Raw genomic sequence first — 15,210 nt, 5'->3', positions numbered from 1 at the left:
AATTTCTTGTCTGTAACCTGATATCTCAACTGCTTGATAAGACTCTCCTTCCAGTAGAATTAACCATCCCGTGTCCAGTCTGTCTTAGCCCTGTTGGAATTTTGTACATTTCAGTTAGATTCTTTCTGAGTGGACACAATCATCGCTGTCCTAATCTTTCCTTATATGGCAGTCTCGTCACTTCAGGAATCAGACTGGTGAACTTTTGTTATACTAAAGCCCGATTTATACTTGTGCGTCAAATGTATGCCGTAGGTACCGCGTACCCTACGCCGCAGGGCGACATACACCTCCCCAAAAATGTAACTCACACGTCACGGTGACGCAGACTGCAACAACTGTGATTGGTCCACTTGGTAGCATCGCATTTCCTCGTACACATTTCCGGTTGCTTTTCTCCGTCATGTCTGTACACTGATGTGAAATAAATGGTTGGAGACGATGAACCAAATCATCAAATCTACCTGCCGACATCCGAAAATATTTGAAATGCATTTCCTCATCCATGTCTCTCACGAAGAAACTCAACACAGTGGCATAGAAACCCCGCTGCCAACTAGCGTTTTGGCGGTGAATTGCAGAGCGACGCAGACACAACTACACATGCTTGTTACGGCGTAGGGCTACGCAGAAGTATAAATCAGGCCTACAGCGTAGCCCATAGGCACAAGTATAAATCAATCTTAACTCATAGTATAGCTTTCTTAGTTAAGGAGACAAAACCTACAGAACACTACAAATGTGGTGTTACCAAGCCCATCTGTAATTGGAGAAAGGCATCAGCTCCTTCACTCAAGTCCTCTGGCTATGAATGCAAATATACCACTTGCATTCTTAACTACACCTTCATATTTGCTTTCAGTGACCAGTGTACAAAGACAGCTAGATCTCTTTGTATGACAACACTTTACAAATTAATACAATTTATATGTCACCTGTCTGTAATTCCTCTTGAAGCAGATAACTCCACATTTACCTACATAATACTCCCATATTTGTACTCTCTGCCAGAAGTGGCCTTGAATCTCTTTGCATTTTTGAAATAATTCCAGACATTCTCTCCTCTCCTTTCTTCCATCAGGCAGAAGGTACAAAAGCCTGAAAGCATACACCATCAGGCTCAAGGACAACTTCTAGCCTGTTTTAATAGGACCAATAAATGGTTCCCTAGTACTATAAATGGACTCGACCTCGCAATGCACCTCATTATGATCTTGCATCTTATTGTCTACTTGTTCTGCAATTTCTCTGTAGCTATTATAATTTATTCTGAATTCTGCTATTGTTTTACTTTGTTCTCCCTCAATGCACCGTGTAATATGAGCTGTATGAACAACATTCAAGACAAGCTTTTCACTCTATCTCATTACATGTGACAATAATAAACTAGTTCTAATTTGAATTCCAGTTCATTGCTCCATTTGGCCGTTGTCAGTGAAAACATTTAGAAATATTACATTCTCTTTCCTCATCCAAACTATTGAAATCCAGGCAATGGACCCTGATGTACCCCTTTAGTTAAATCCTTTTACCCAGTAAAAAAGACTCGATTTATCTTCTCTGTTTCCTATCAAGCAACTAATTTTCAATCTATATAACACATTGTCTTCAATACGCAAACTCCAATAAGCTTCTATCCACTTACTTGGAAATCTGGATGGTTCAGCATCTGGTTTAGAGTTTGGTTTCCATGATCCTTTCTAAACTCACCAAAACCCCATTTTCCATATCCTCTTCAGACTTGCCTGTCCTATAAACACGGGGACCCTGTTTTCTACACACCCTTTAAACCCACCAGGACTCCATTCCCCATATTCCCCTTAATCACATCAGGATCCAGTTTATAGTGCTTCCTTTAAACACATCAGGATCCAGTTTATAGTGTTTCCTTTAACCTCACCAGATTCATTGGAAAATCTAATAACCGACTATGTAATATTTAAAAACAAGTGAATTAAGAGCACATTGCAATATTAACAGGAGTAATATCCAATATTTCACAAAATATTCCAGTCCCACACCAAAGTTCAGCGGGTGCCAGATTGTTGAAGATTTACTACTCTGCTGCTTTAAGATTTATTTGAGACTTTATAAAACACTTCTGAAAATCCAGATGCATCACTGTCCACTGTCTTCCCTAATCTATTCTATTAGTTACATTCTCAATAAGTTTGTCAAACAGAATTTCCTTTTCAGAAATCCATGTGGTCTTTGTCCAGTCCCATTGATACTTTCATGTGTCAATTATCTTACCTTTTATGACAGGCCCTCGAACTTTCCCTACTTGTTGTTGTCCCATTTCTAGTTTCTTGTTTTGGTTCTCCCTACTCATTTAAGTAGCATATTTACATTTGAGCCCCTCTTATCTCCAGGAATTATTCCTTAATCTGTAAAATTATGGAAAATGATAACCAGTGTTTTAACTTTATTTCATGTGCTCTAGGATGCAAATTATCAAGGCCTATTAGTTTTCAGAGCTATTAATTTTTAATTAATATTTTTATTTATTTTGATAGACAGCATGGTATCCGGCCCTTCTGCCCCAATGAGCTTAGGAGACCTACAGTGGATTTCACAGGTCTTTTTTTATATTGGTTATTTGTAGAAGGTATTACAAATCCACTTTTATATTCCCTTTGTTTACTCTCATACTCAGTTTTTGCCTCTGCATTGCACTTATTTATCCTGCTTCTCTAAAACCTAAAGTGTTCTTCAGGTTTTACTACTGTGCCTGTCAATTTATTTGACCCTAATATGACCTAATTGAATCTAATTCCGTGCTTAATTTCCTTTGTTTGCCAAGGGTAAGTTTCTTTTCCCTTTTTATTTACTCTGGAGAGGATTTTTTAGCTATTGTATTTTCCTGCATTCATTCCTTAATTGCTAGCCATTGCCCTCAACCTTCATACCTTTTGATGAAGCTCCTCACTCTACTGCAGCTTCAATCAGTGGAATAAAAATCCAGCTCTACTGACTTTAACTTATTATCATTTATTTTCCTTGTGGATTTTTTCTATTGTCATAAATGTTAAATCTATGAATATATTCTTCTAATTCATCTATGTTTATTTCTCCTGATCATGTCAATTTTAGCAATGATTGTTACTTCAGAACAGTAATCCGAAAGGTTGGACAATTGCAAAATTATAGGAGTTTAAAAATCTATGTCAGGAATGTTTAAGAAGATGAATTCAATTAGAAAAAATACTGGCAATATAAGTTTAGTATTAGGAAAGTGGACCTGAAGCTGTCAGATTGTTTTAAAAGTACATCTGATTTAAATCTGACATAAGGAAGTCCTTATGTGTTGCTCTTGTTTGGTCCGGTCTATTTGTGACTCCAATTCAAATTAATGTGCCGCTTTAACTAGTAATGGAATATTTGAAACACTTTCATCAGGTGGACTTTAGTGGTACACTCTAGTGTATTATACACTAGTATAATTATACACTATATACACTATAATTATATTATACACTAATGTACACTAGTACATTCTCAGCATATATACAGGTGAACAATAAGTACTGGCATTACCTGTGCTGATAACATTCCAGAAATGATTGAATAACTAGTCATGTTGAATACTATTGTCTGTCATAGTATTCTTCACTGACGTGATGAGGCGCACTTAGGTTGGAGGAACAACACCTTATATTCCATTTGGATAGTCTCCAACCTGATGGCATGAACGTTGATTTCTTGAACTCCATGTATTGCTCCCCAAATCCCCCTCCTTCACCATTCCCCATCCCCTTTTCCCTGTCTCACCTTATCTCCTTGCTCGCCCATTGCCTCCCTCTACTGCTCCTCCCTTCCTTTTTTTCCCTCCATGGCCTTCTGTCTCTTTCACCAATCAACTTTCCAGCTCTTTACTTCATCCCTCCCCCCTCCAAATTTCACAGATCACCTGGTGTTTCCCTCTCCCCTCCCCCCACCATTTAAATCTACTCAGTTTTTTTTTCTCCAGTCCTGCCAAAGGGTTTCTGTCTGAAACATCAACTGCACTTCTTTCTACAGATGCTGCCTGGCCTGCTGAGTTCCTTTAGCATTTCATGTGTCTTGCTTGGTGTTCCAGCATCTGCAGATTTTCTCTTGTTTGTCAATTGTCCTTCACTAGTTTAATTAAGAAAAACAACAAAAGAAATTTCACACCTATAGATACTAAATGAAGGACTTACAGCTAGCTTTACTTTTAAGTGCAACTTCGGCTGACTTAAACAAAGAACTCAGATGGCATTGGTGGGAGTGTGTCAGGAATAACTGCGATTCTGGTAGAATGAATAGTAGCCTTATTTCAGGACCAGTTTGCATTAGATCCTCTCCTTGGACTCAAAAGAACAGAGCTGAAAGTGGTAAACCCTTGCACTTCAATTTGTTATATTGGTAGCCATAGAAGAACCTATGGATGAGATCCTACCTGATTGTTGGGGCTGCTGAAAGATGGAAGGGGGCCCTTCTGAAATGCAGAGAGCTGGATTATGACATAGATAACTGAGAACATTTTTTTAAAATTCAAATTAAATTCACTAACAAAGTGCAAATTCCTTTAATACCGACCATGCCAACATCCACATTCACTTATATGGTGATTCCTAGTTGTAGCATTGGAGCTTGCTGTTGACATGTTATGAAGAGGATAACCTTTTAACTGTACAAACTTTGCAAGCTACATGCAGACTTGTCTTAGCATGTAACTTGCCCTACATTCCTTAATATTTTACCATGCCAATTCAACTTCCTCCAGTACAATGTTTGGATAGGATGACTAGCTTTATTACAGGGCTTAAATAAAAAGAAAGCTTATATCTAATTTCAGCTTTGGTACATTAGTTTGCAGAAGGATGAAGAAAGTCTGAGTACTTAAAAATAAATCTCTATCAAAACTGGAGGTATAGTCTCAGGGTAAAGCTCAGATGAAGATAAATTACTTTTTCAAAGATTGTGGATTTTTGGAATTGTCTATTCCAGGGAACGAAGGATGCTGACACATTAAGTTTATTCAAGACTGGGATGGATTTGCGGATTATAAGAGAAATCAAGGGCTAGGGAGATTAGGTAAAAAAGTGGAGTTAAGGCCAAAGTTGTATTGAAGTTTCAGCCCTTATGTTTAAGCCTCTGGAGTAGAGCTTAATCCCACAATTTTCTAGCTTCAACTCAAGTGTGTTTGAACTGTACAACAAACTAGCATGCCAGAGACAGAGAAATTAAATATGTCAGGACTTGCAATTTACCTTTAGATTTCATTAGAAATTGGGGAACCTTTGCACCATTACCAGTAACTCAGATTTCTCAGTGAGATTGCCAAAATTAGAATGGATTGTGGTGATTTTTATACTGTGATCCAGTTTTCTTCAGGATTAAGGATACCTTAAAGTGATTACACAAAAGTCACTTAAAGTTGGCAGAGAGAACACTTTCATTCTGTCAGTCTGAATGGGATTTAAAAGCAGACCAGAGATGAAAGAGCAGCATTCTAATCCATAGAATCACTTACTCGCACTCTGCATATATTTTGAAGTCTTCTCAAAATACCCTGATGAATAGTTCCCAAGTTACTTGTACAATCATGAATATCTCTTCATTCTAAAGATCATACCATCATTTTCCTACATGAATCCATATTCATATTATGATCTACTAACAGTAAATTCATTGAGCACTGTTCAAGGTTTCATTTTACACTTACTCCAATTTGATTTTAATACCGCTTGCACTGTGATATGTGCAGAGAACAAAAGTCAATTTTACTCTGGTTTAGAGATGCAGAACTTTTGAAAGTTTCATTGTCTTTTGGTGGCTATGTCTTAGCTTTATGCATAATTTCATAAAATTTAAATTCAACACTGTCATTAAAATGCTGGTGGTGAAACTGAAGAATAGCAATGTGACATTTCTCTGGTGACTATGAATAAATTATAGATAAGGCCAGGGCAAAATAAAATCAGGCATGCGATTTTTGGGGAACTTGACATTCTCCATTGTTTTGCAATTATCTTCCCTTCTTCACTATCTTTACGGTATGCCCTGGATTCACAACTTTAAGATCCTGTGGCATATTACTCAATGTAAGAATAATTGCTTTTTGTCTGATATAACAGTATTGCAATGACATAACTCGCAGCCTAACCAAAACTGAAATGCTGAGATGCAGTTAACCTAATGCTTGTACAATTGTTCCAAAATAAATTTGCTATGCCCCCAAAATTCTGAGGGTTCTCCCAGAAATTTGCTGAAGTTATCTGGGATGTTGGAAGAAAGTGTATGTAATATCATATCTCTGGTATCTAAGAAAACTTATGTCATTATCATGATTGGAAAGAATCCCAATGATGGGTACAGCTAAAGGAAGAAGATCTTTTTTTTAAAGAGCACAGCTGGGCCTTTGTAATAAGTTTCTACTGTTTCATACCTTTAAAATATTTCATGGACAGAATTATCCCGTTACTTTTTAAAGAGAGACAATTTTAGTAGCAAACTTTATGCCACAATACTAAGCATTGAGGCAAAAACTCTGGACATTAAAAAAATGTTAGCCAAACTCTGCTCTAAATCATTCATGGATTTAACAGTACATTAACTATTGAAGTTTGTTGTTGGCACATCTTTCTCATTCTGTTTTCCACCTCACTCATTTCTAAAATGAGTTTTTTTCTAAAGTCCCTGCAACATTTCAGGGGCTGGGTCCATGACTGAAGGCAGTTCGATTAATGTATCTAACTGATTATCCCTGACCAATGCATCTGTTGTCTCTCCAGCAACCTCTCTCAGGACTCTGGAATGTAATTCACCTGGCCCAGGTGACTTATCCACCTTAAGACCTTTGAGTATGCCTAGCTCTTCTTCCTTTGCAATAGCAATGGAACTCACTCCTGCTCCCTGACACTCATGGACCCCTGGCACGCTGTTAGTGTCTTCCACAGATGATATCATCCCCACCAGTATCCTCCTCCAATCCACCTCTCTCATGCCTCTGTAATTCCCTTTATCCCATTGCAATACTAATACTTCTGAGTTATGCTTCTTCCTCTCAAATTGCAGTATGAATTCAATCATATTATGATCTTATGATCACTACCTCCTTAAGGTTCCTTTACGTTAAGCTCCGTAATAAGATCTGGGTTATTACTCAGCACCCAATCTAAGATAGCTTTTCCCTGAGTAGACTCAAGCACAAGCGGTTCTAAAAAGCCATCCTGTTGGCATTCAACAAATTCCCCCTCTTGTGATCCAACACCAATCTGATTTTCCCAATCCCCTTGCATATCGAAATCCTCCATTACAATTGTGTCATTACCCTTATAACATACCTTTTCCAGTTCCCTTCGCAATCTCAACCCCACATCTTGCCTATTATTCGGAGGCCTATATATGATTCCCATAATGTTGTTTTTTACCTTTGCAATTTCTTTTCTCACTGTTACCTTCAGGTAGGAGGTACAGAAACCTGAAGGCACACACTCAGCAATTCAGGAACAGCTTCTTCCCCTCTGCCATCCGATTCCTGAATGGACATTGAAGATTTGGACACTACCTCACTTTTTTTAATGTACAGTATTTCTGTTTTTGCACATTTTAAAAAATCTATTCAATATACATAATTGATTTACTTATTTATTTATTGTTATGTTTTATTTTATTTATTATTATTATTTTCTCTCTCTGTTAGATTATGTATTGCATTGAACTGCTGCTGCAAAGTTAATAAATTTCACGTCACATGCTGGTGATAATAAACCTGATTCTGATTCTGACAAAGATTCAATATTCTCTGACCCTATGTCATCTCTTTCTCATGATGTAATATGGACTCGAAGAGCTGATAGAGTTTTTCTGTTAACACTGCACCATCTTCCTTGCAGGCCTCAGCTAGTGTGTCTGATCCCAGGGCTTTGTCACTAGAGTGCTGTTGTATCTCTTTCTGGGTCTTGGCGAAGGTCAGAGGAACATCCAGTGCTTCATTAGCAGATACTTGGGCAGGTGATCAATAGCTTTATCATTTATAGTTGAAGAATCAATCAGAACATTGTTAAAGTGCTCAGCCCACCTCTGAAGAATTTTTTCTTGGTCCATGATCAGCATGTTCCCATCAGCACTAAGGAGTGGGAATGATCCTGATGATATGGACCATAAACTTCTTTTAGTGGTGCCGTGGAAGTTCTTTGAATCATTTCTATCTGCATATGCCTGTATTTCATCAGGTTTAATGCTCAGCCAGGAATCCTGTATATGGTGCAGTTTGTGTTGTATGGTTTTTCTTATGTTGTTGAGGGCATTCTTCTTTGAGATGGACTAAGGGTCATTGAGGAAAGCTTTCTGGATTCGCTGTTTCTCTTCTAGCAGTCGTTTGATCTCGACACTGTTTTCAACAAACCAGTCTTTCTGCTTTCTGGTAGCAGATCCCAGAATCTCTGAACAGTGTTGTAGATCAGCTCTTGAAGGGTTAAAGAGCTAAAAAAAAACATTTAAAGTCAAAGGTTGGTTTATGGATAGGAGACATTTAGAGAGATATTGGCCAAATGCAGGCAAGTGAAACTAGTTCAGGCAGACAGCTTAGTCAGTATGAGTTGGGTTGAAAGGCCAGTTACGTGCTGGACATCTCTGATTTGAGATATGACACATGGACTAGAGAAAAAATATCTTCAATATGGAGTGTTTGCTGGTGGGTTGTGAACAATGCGACTGCAAGTTTGTTTTGGTTTATCAAGGTGAGTTTCTACCCCAAATTCATATGTTAACCAGTTATAAAGGAATATTTCATAACTTACAAACACCAGGCATTAGTTAACATTTATAAAGTAAATGCATTGTATCTGCTTGTTGTTTTTTTAAATTTGACAATTTGAGGTTGGTCAGAAGAATGTTTGGTACTGATGGGATCTAAGTCTTTGTGAGGTCAGAAAAGGCCACATGTAGTGATTGACAATGTTCCCTGCATTTCATTTAGAACTGATACACTATCTGCTGAGAGGAACTGCAGAACCTCACAGAAATTCATCCCCATTTTACATCTGCTGCACAAAAGACACAGTATTATCCAGCAGGTTTATAACAGAAACAAATTCTATACAGAATGATGTCAAACAAGACTGTGATATTGCCCAATTTTCTTTGTCACAATGATGTACCTCACCTCCAACAATCTTTTTGTTGGAGTGGGACAAATATAAACTGTTAAATCAATGTTGCTCACACTCAAGAGTGAAGATCACTCTAACTTCAGTAATGAGGTTGCAGCATCCATGTTACAAATCACCCATTCACTGAAACAAATGAGAGAATGGCCTTTTCCCTTAATGCCTTTTACCAATATGTCTTTAAATAGCACACTGCCTCAAAGCACTGGAAAGATACCACCAATGCTACCTCTATCAAGTCTTCCAAATCCACGGCAAAATACTTAACATATGCATCTTCTCCCAGACAATATCTCCAGTTTTAATGCCCGAATTACACTCAGTTAGTCATTTAATACAAGCCTTGTGGTTTGGATGCCAGCATTAGAACCCTGAGATCTTTTGTGCAATCTGATGCTTTTCAGAAACTAAGCCAATTATGAAGAAGTCCAAGGTCCATCATGGAAAGAGATATCCAAGTGGTCAGAAACAAAAGTTTAAGGATATCTTCAAAGCTGTGAATAAGTTCAACATCCCCACTGACGTTCAGGAATCCCTGACTCATGGTCACTCAAAGTGGAAGAGGAGCATTGAGAATCTTAGGCACAGTGGTAATTAGCAGAATGAACAGACCACTTCCCAACCTACATGCTTGCCATCTGTGGCAGAGTTTATGGATACCAATTAGCCCTTATTGATCACCTGGAAATCTACAGAATTGAGTTGGAAGCAAGACATCTTCAATACCGAGGAGCCGATGAAGGAAAAGATTGACATTCCTTCGCTCTGAGATACAAAGGGAAAATATTAATCATATGCACGTTGTATAAAGTTGCTGAATTGCCATTGTTTCTGTATTCTCTTGTAATAGCTAACAAAACCTTGAAATCCATTGCTAGCAGAAGTTTATAAAGGTTACAATGATGTTTTACAATGATGAGTCAGACCATCTGAAGTTTTATATTGCACCCTGTGCAAAAAAGAGAATGTATATTCACTAGAAAATATGCAGAGAAAAGCTTTTATGATGCTTCTGACTGTAAGTACGATGGATTTACAGCAAAGATATTGGGGAAAAAAGCAATCTCCAGGCTTTGGAAAGCAAATAAGAGGAACATGATAAGTTTCCATGAGCCAACTGGCCTTTCGCCAATTATATCAAAATATTACAGATGCTAGGAATAAAAAAAAGAATGAACAATGAAAACACTTAGAAAACCAGGAACCATCTGCAGACAAAAAGAGGAGGAGGCGGAGGGTGGAAATAAAATTTAATGACTCTGAATTTCATTTGTGTCATTTTTAAAGTGTTGAAATGCTGTTGTTTTGCTTCCCAACATGCTTTAAAAGCTCTAAAAAGATCAGCATGTTCCATAGAACCATTTAAAATGGCATTGTTGAAATCTGTTTGTGCAATCCAATGCTTCTTCAGACTCTGGGACTGTTATTAAAAAGTTCTTCAAACTATCCATGGCTGGTGGTATTTAGCTGTGCAGCTGCAGCCTCATCTGCCTCCCTTTAAAGGCATATACACACAACAGCACAAGCAGTCTCCCAGCCGCCAATGAGTGCTGTTTCCCTTCCCCATGGTCTAATATGGTCCCTGAGGGTAGGAAGTGTGTCCCTAAGTTTACAGATGCTGGCCTTGAGAATCACATTGCCTGGAAAAGAAAGGAGTCAAACAGTGTCACCCGCACTGTTACGGACAGGAGGTTGTTTGAGAGCGAAATATACCTTGTATAGGGACCAAAGTCACAAAAAAGTTATGTGACATTACAAAATTGGTCAAACTGAGTTTTCACCATAAGAGGGTTATTGTCATAACTCTTGCTTTCAACTACATTCACTCTGCTAAAACTTTTCCTCAAAATATTTTCACCTATTCACTTATATAAAAGCTAGATCAACTTTCTTTTGCCCCCTTTCCTGTCTTGCCTCTTTCATTTACCATATCCTTGCTACTGAGCAATGTAAAACTACACCAGCTCTCTCACTCACTGGGCCAAAGGACCTGTTTTAAGAATGTATAACTCAACAACTCGTTGAGTCGATTATTCATCTTGCTTCCTCCTGTGATCCCCACAATTACTGAGAATTCAGTCCTGATGAAGGGTCTCAGCTCAAAATGCTGACTGTTTATCCTTCTCCATGGATGCTGATTTGCTGAGTTCTTTCAGTATTTTGTAGATGTTTCTCAAGATTTCCAGCATCCCCCAGAATCTCTTGTGTTTATATCCACAATTACTGAATGCAGTCTTCAGCCATTTCCATTTACTTCACATGACATCCAGAATTGGTTGAGAGCACTAAAACAATAAATAGTTTAATTTGCACATTCTCCCTGTGACTGTATAGCTCTCTAGTATCCCAAAGCCATGCAGGTTGGTAATTGGCCACTGCAAATTGTTACTGGCGAGTAGGTTTGAGGGCATTGTGGCTAAAGTAAAATGGGATTAGTGCAGAGGAAATAAAAAATGCAGGTTGTGGAAATCTGAAATAAAAAACAGAAAATATACTTTATACTTTATTGTCGCCAAACAATTGGCACTAGAATGTACAATCATCACAGCGATATTTGATTCTGCGCTTCCCACTCCCTGGATTACAAATATTAAAAATATTAAAAACAGTTAAAATTAGTAAATATTAAAAATTTGAATTATAAATCATAAATAGAAAATAGAAAAATGGGAAGTAAGGTAGTACAAAAAAAAACCGAGAGGCAGGTCCGAGTATTTGGAGGGTATGGCCCAGATCTGGGTCAGGATCCGTTCAGCAGTCTTATCATAGTTGGAAAGAAGCTGTTCCCAAATCTGGCCATACGAGTCTTCAAGCTCCTGAGCATTCTCCTGGAGGGAAGAGGGAGGAAAAGTGTGTTGGCTGGGTGGTCGTGTCTTTGATTATCCTGGCAGCACCGCTCTGACAGCGTGCGGTGTGAAGTGAGTCCATGGACGGAAGATTGGTTTGTGTGATGTGCTGCACCGTGTTCACGATCTTCTGCAGCTTCTTTCGGTCTTGGACAGGACAACTTCCATACCAGGTTGTGATGCACACTAGAAGAATGCTTTCTACAGTGCATCTATAAAAATTAGTGAGGGTTTTAGGGGACCGGCCAAATTTCTTTAGCTTTCTCAGGAAGTAAAGGCGCTGGTGGGCCTTCTTGGCAGTGAACTCTGCTTGGTTGGACCAAGTCAGGTCATTTATGATATTGACACCGAGGAACTTAAAGCTTTTGACCTGTTCCACTTGCGCATCACCGATGTAAATTGGGTTGTGCGGTCCGCTCACTCCTTCTGAAGTCAACAACCAATTCGTTCGTCTTGCTGACGTTGAGAGATAGGTTATTGTCTTCGCACCATGCCACCAGGTTCTTAATTTCCTGTCTGTACTCAAACTCATCATTACCCAAATAACTGCAAATCTGGAAATATCTATAAAAGAAGATCAAATGATTCAGGTGGAAGACTCTTCATCAGAACTGAGAAGGAAACAAAAGAATCTTGTTAAGCTGCAGGGAAGCTGAGGGAAGGGGTCCACAATTGCAAATGGTCTGTGTTGTTAGATATCTGTCTGCAATTTCAAATTAATTTATGAAACTACCGCTTCATCTCTTGATCAGATGAAATGGTAAGCATTTGCAGCTGCTGTCCAAGTATTCCACTGAATCCAGAGAAAATTATGAAATGCTCTTAAAACCTATAGTAATTGTTAAGCTCTGGTGCTATGTACATTTAGATCCTATATAACTATTTGTGTACTGAAATACAAATGATCCTAAGTGGGTCATCTGATAAGTACATGTAACATTTGCTATTGCGAAGAGCTGCATAGCATGAAAGTATTTTGCCTTTGAGATTCATGGATAGAAGTTTCATTTGAACAGTGAAGACTAACTTTGATACTTTTTACAAGCTTGGACAATGATGAAAAAATAGACTTAAATGAATAAGGTTTTTGTTCTAAAAGACCCACTGCAGTGTTTCCCTGAGAGTGAGAATCTGAAAATTGTAGCTTCAATCCCTGCTTTCAGAAGAGTTTAGATCCACCTTGAACTAAATAACTTGCTGGAAATCATTTATGGTTGAATGGTAAGGTGGGAGGTATTCACCATATTTCACTAACTGAAGACTATAAAATACTCTCATGACTTCAGTAACCCTACAAATATGTAAGTGACTTGAGTGTACAGGAAGAGATACATCTTATGGGACACGTGGGAACTTTCCAGGATTAATGCACTATTCACACATCCAGAATAATGTTATCTTTAGGGATCCCTGGCATGGAGATCCTGCTGCTCAGAGCTTAGACTGAGGGGCTCCAACTCAGCAGGAAATGGCTAAGTTTATCTGATGGACGATCTATGTAGTGTAAGAGATTCTGTGTGGTGACTTGTGCAGAGCAAACAGCCAAAATTGAATTTTCAGTAGACCACTGTCACTGAGTTTCAGAACACTGTAACAGTGACATTTCCATGATCATAGCATTGCCTGGCCGATGAGTTTGCATCTCTAAGCTGGATCAACGATGGTCCCAAACCTCATGTGTAGCTTCTTAAAAATGAGAGACAGTTATGACCAGTTAAAAATGAACTGTAAGCTTGCCTGGAATTGACTTTTCCAAAGTTCCTCTGATGGCCTATCACTTCAAAAGCAAAAAATGCTAGAGACATTCAGCAGGTGATTCGACATCCGTTGGAAGTGAAACAGTTAAACTTCCAGGATGGAGATTGCTAATGAATATTTGTTGGTTTTAATTAGGCACTCTGAAGATCATAGTGCAGAACACTGGGGTTTGTACTTTGTGGGAAACTGTATGACTGCAGCTACATTTTCCCTGTCTGCCACCTCCCACAAAGGAGAAATGGATGAAGTCTCCTTATTTGGGGAGCAGATTGGCAATGAGTTCTTAATGCAGTGGTAATCAGCAAGCTAACTTGTAGATAATACCAGCTGCTGCAAACTGGAATGATCCTGAAGCTAAGAAATTCATAATGGCCTTGACTGTGATTGGGAGAGCAGATTGGACATGTATTTTGTTTTCATTAGAGATTTGGCAATCACAGATTTCTGACTACTAGGTCAAAGTGCCTCTTATGTGGATGTTTCTTCTCCATGAAGGCTATGTACATATGAGGTAAAGTTAGGGTAGACAAGATCTTCAATAGTGAGTGGTTGTGTTGGAGGTATTTCTTACAAATCTGAATTGTCCTTGAAGTGTAAGTAAATCCAGGCAAATGGCTATTGTATATCACTGTTGTTTGCAACGAAGTGGTTTAAGGTGCACAGAAGGCTCAGCCTCCCAAGTGACAATGTAATGAGGCTGAGACTGTTGGCTTTTCTTTTAAGTGTATTGTTTCTGTGTTTCTGATCAATCAATCTTAGTAAAAGCTGATTCCTCAGTATATAAACAGCAACTGATGTTTTTCTAACCAATGTGGTTGGAAAATTTTGCAATAGTTGTGCTTAGGGTTGGGAGAGATGCTATTTAGAATAGAGGAAACTATATACATTGGGTAATATTGAACACTGGGCTTGGGACAATGAAAAAGCAGTGGCAGTTACTTGAGCTCTATCTAACCTGGGATATGCAACTTATGATCAACATTGCAAGTCAATATACAATTACATACCATAATTTCAAGAATTTGAATTAAGTGATCTGATCTTCTTAAGTTAATGGAACAGCTGTCTTGAACATATTAATACTTGGAACAACTACTTTGATTTAATTCCTTTATTCCTCCCAAAGCTGTTGACTCATTGGAAGGTTTATCATTAAACATAATTAACCTTCAACCCCATTTTATCCAAGGAAATGGGTAGATAACAAACCCACAGAGTAGTCACTAGCGTAGAGGAGCTGGCACATTTCCTGTAACTCCTTTGTATGATTTGTCACTGTTCATTCTTACTGGCATAAAGGTATGAAAATGTTTTGGCACAAACATTGATACAAATCTCTTACTAACTCTTCCTTTAGTTAGTCCTGACGAAGGGTCTCAGCCTGAAACGTCGACTGTACCTCTTCCTGGCCTGCTGCGTTCACCAGCAACTTTGATGTGTGTTGCTATAATTGGACAGGTTATATAGTC

This window comes from Mobula birostris, chromosome 4 (assembly GCF_030028105.1).
Source record: "Mobula birostris isolate sMobBir1 chromosome 4, sMobBir1.hap1, whole genome shotgun sequence".
In the NCBI taxonomy this organism is placed as follows: domain Eukaryota; kingdom Metazoa; phylum Chordata; class Chondrichthyes; order Myliobatiformes; family Myliobatidae; genus Mobula; species Mobula birostris.
Note: the sequence above shows the minus strand (reverse complement) of the source record.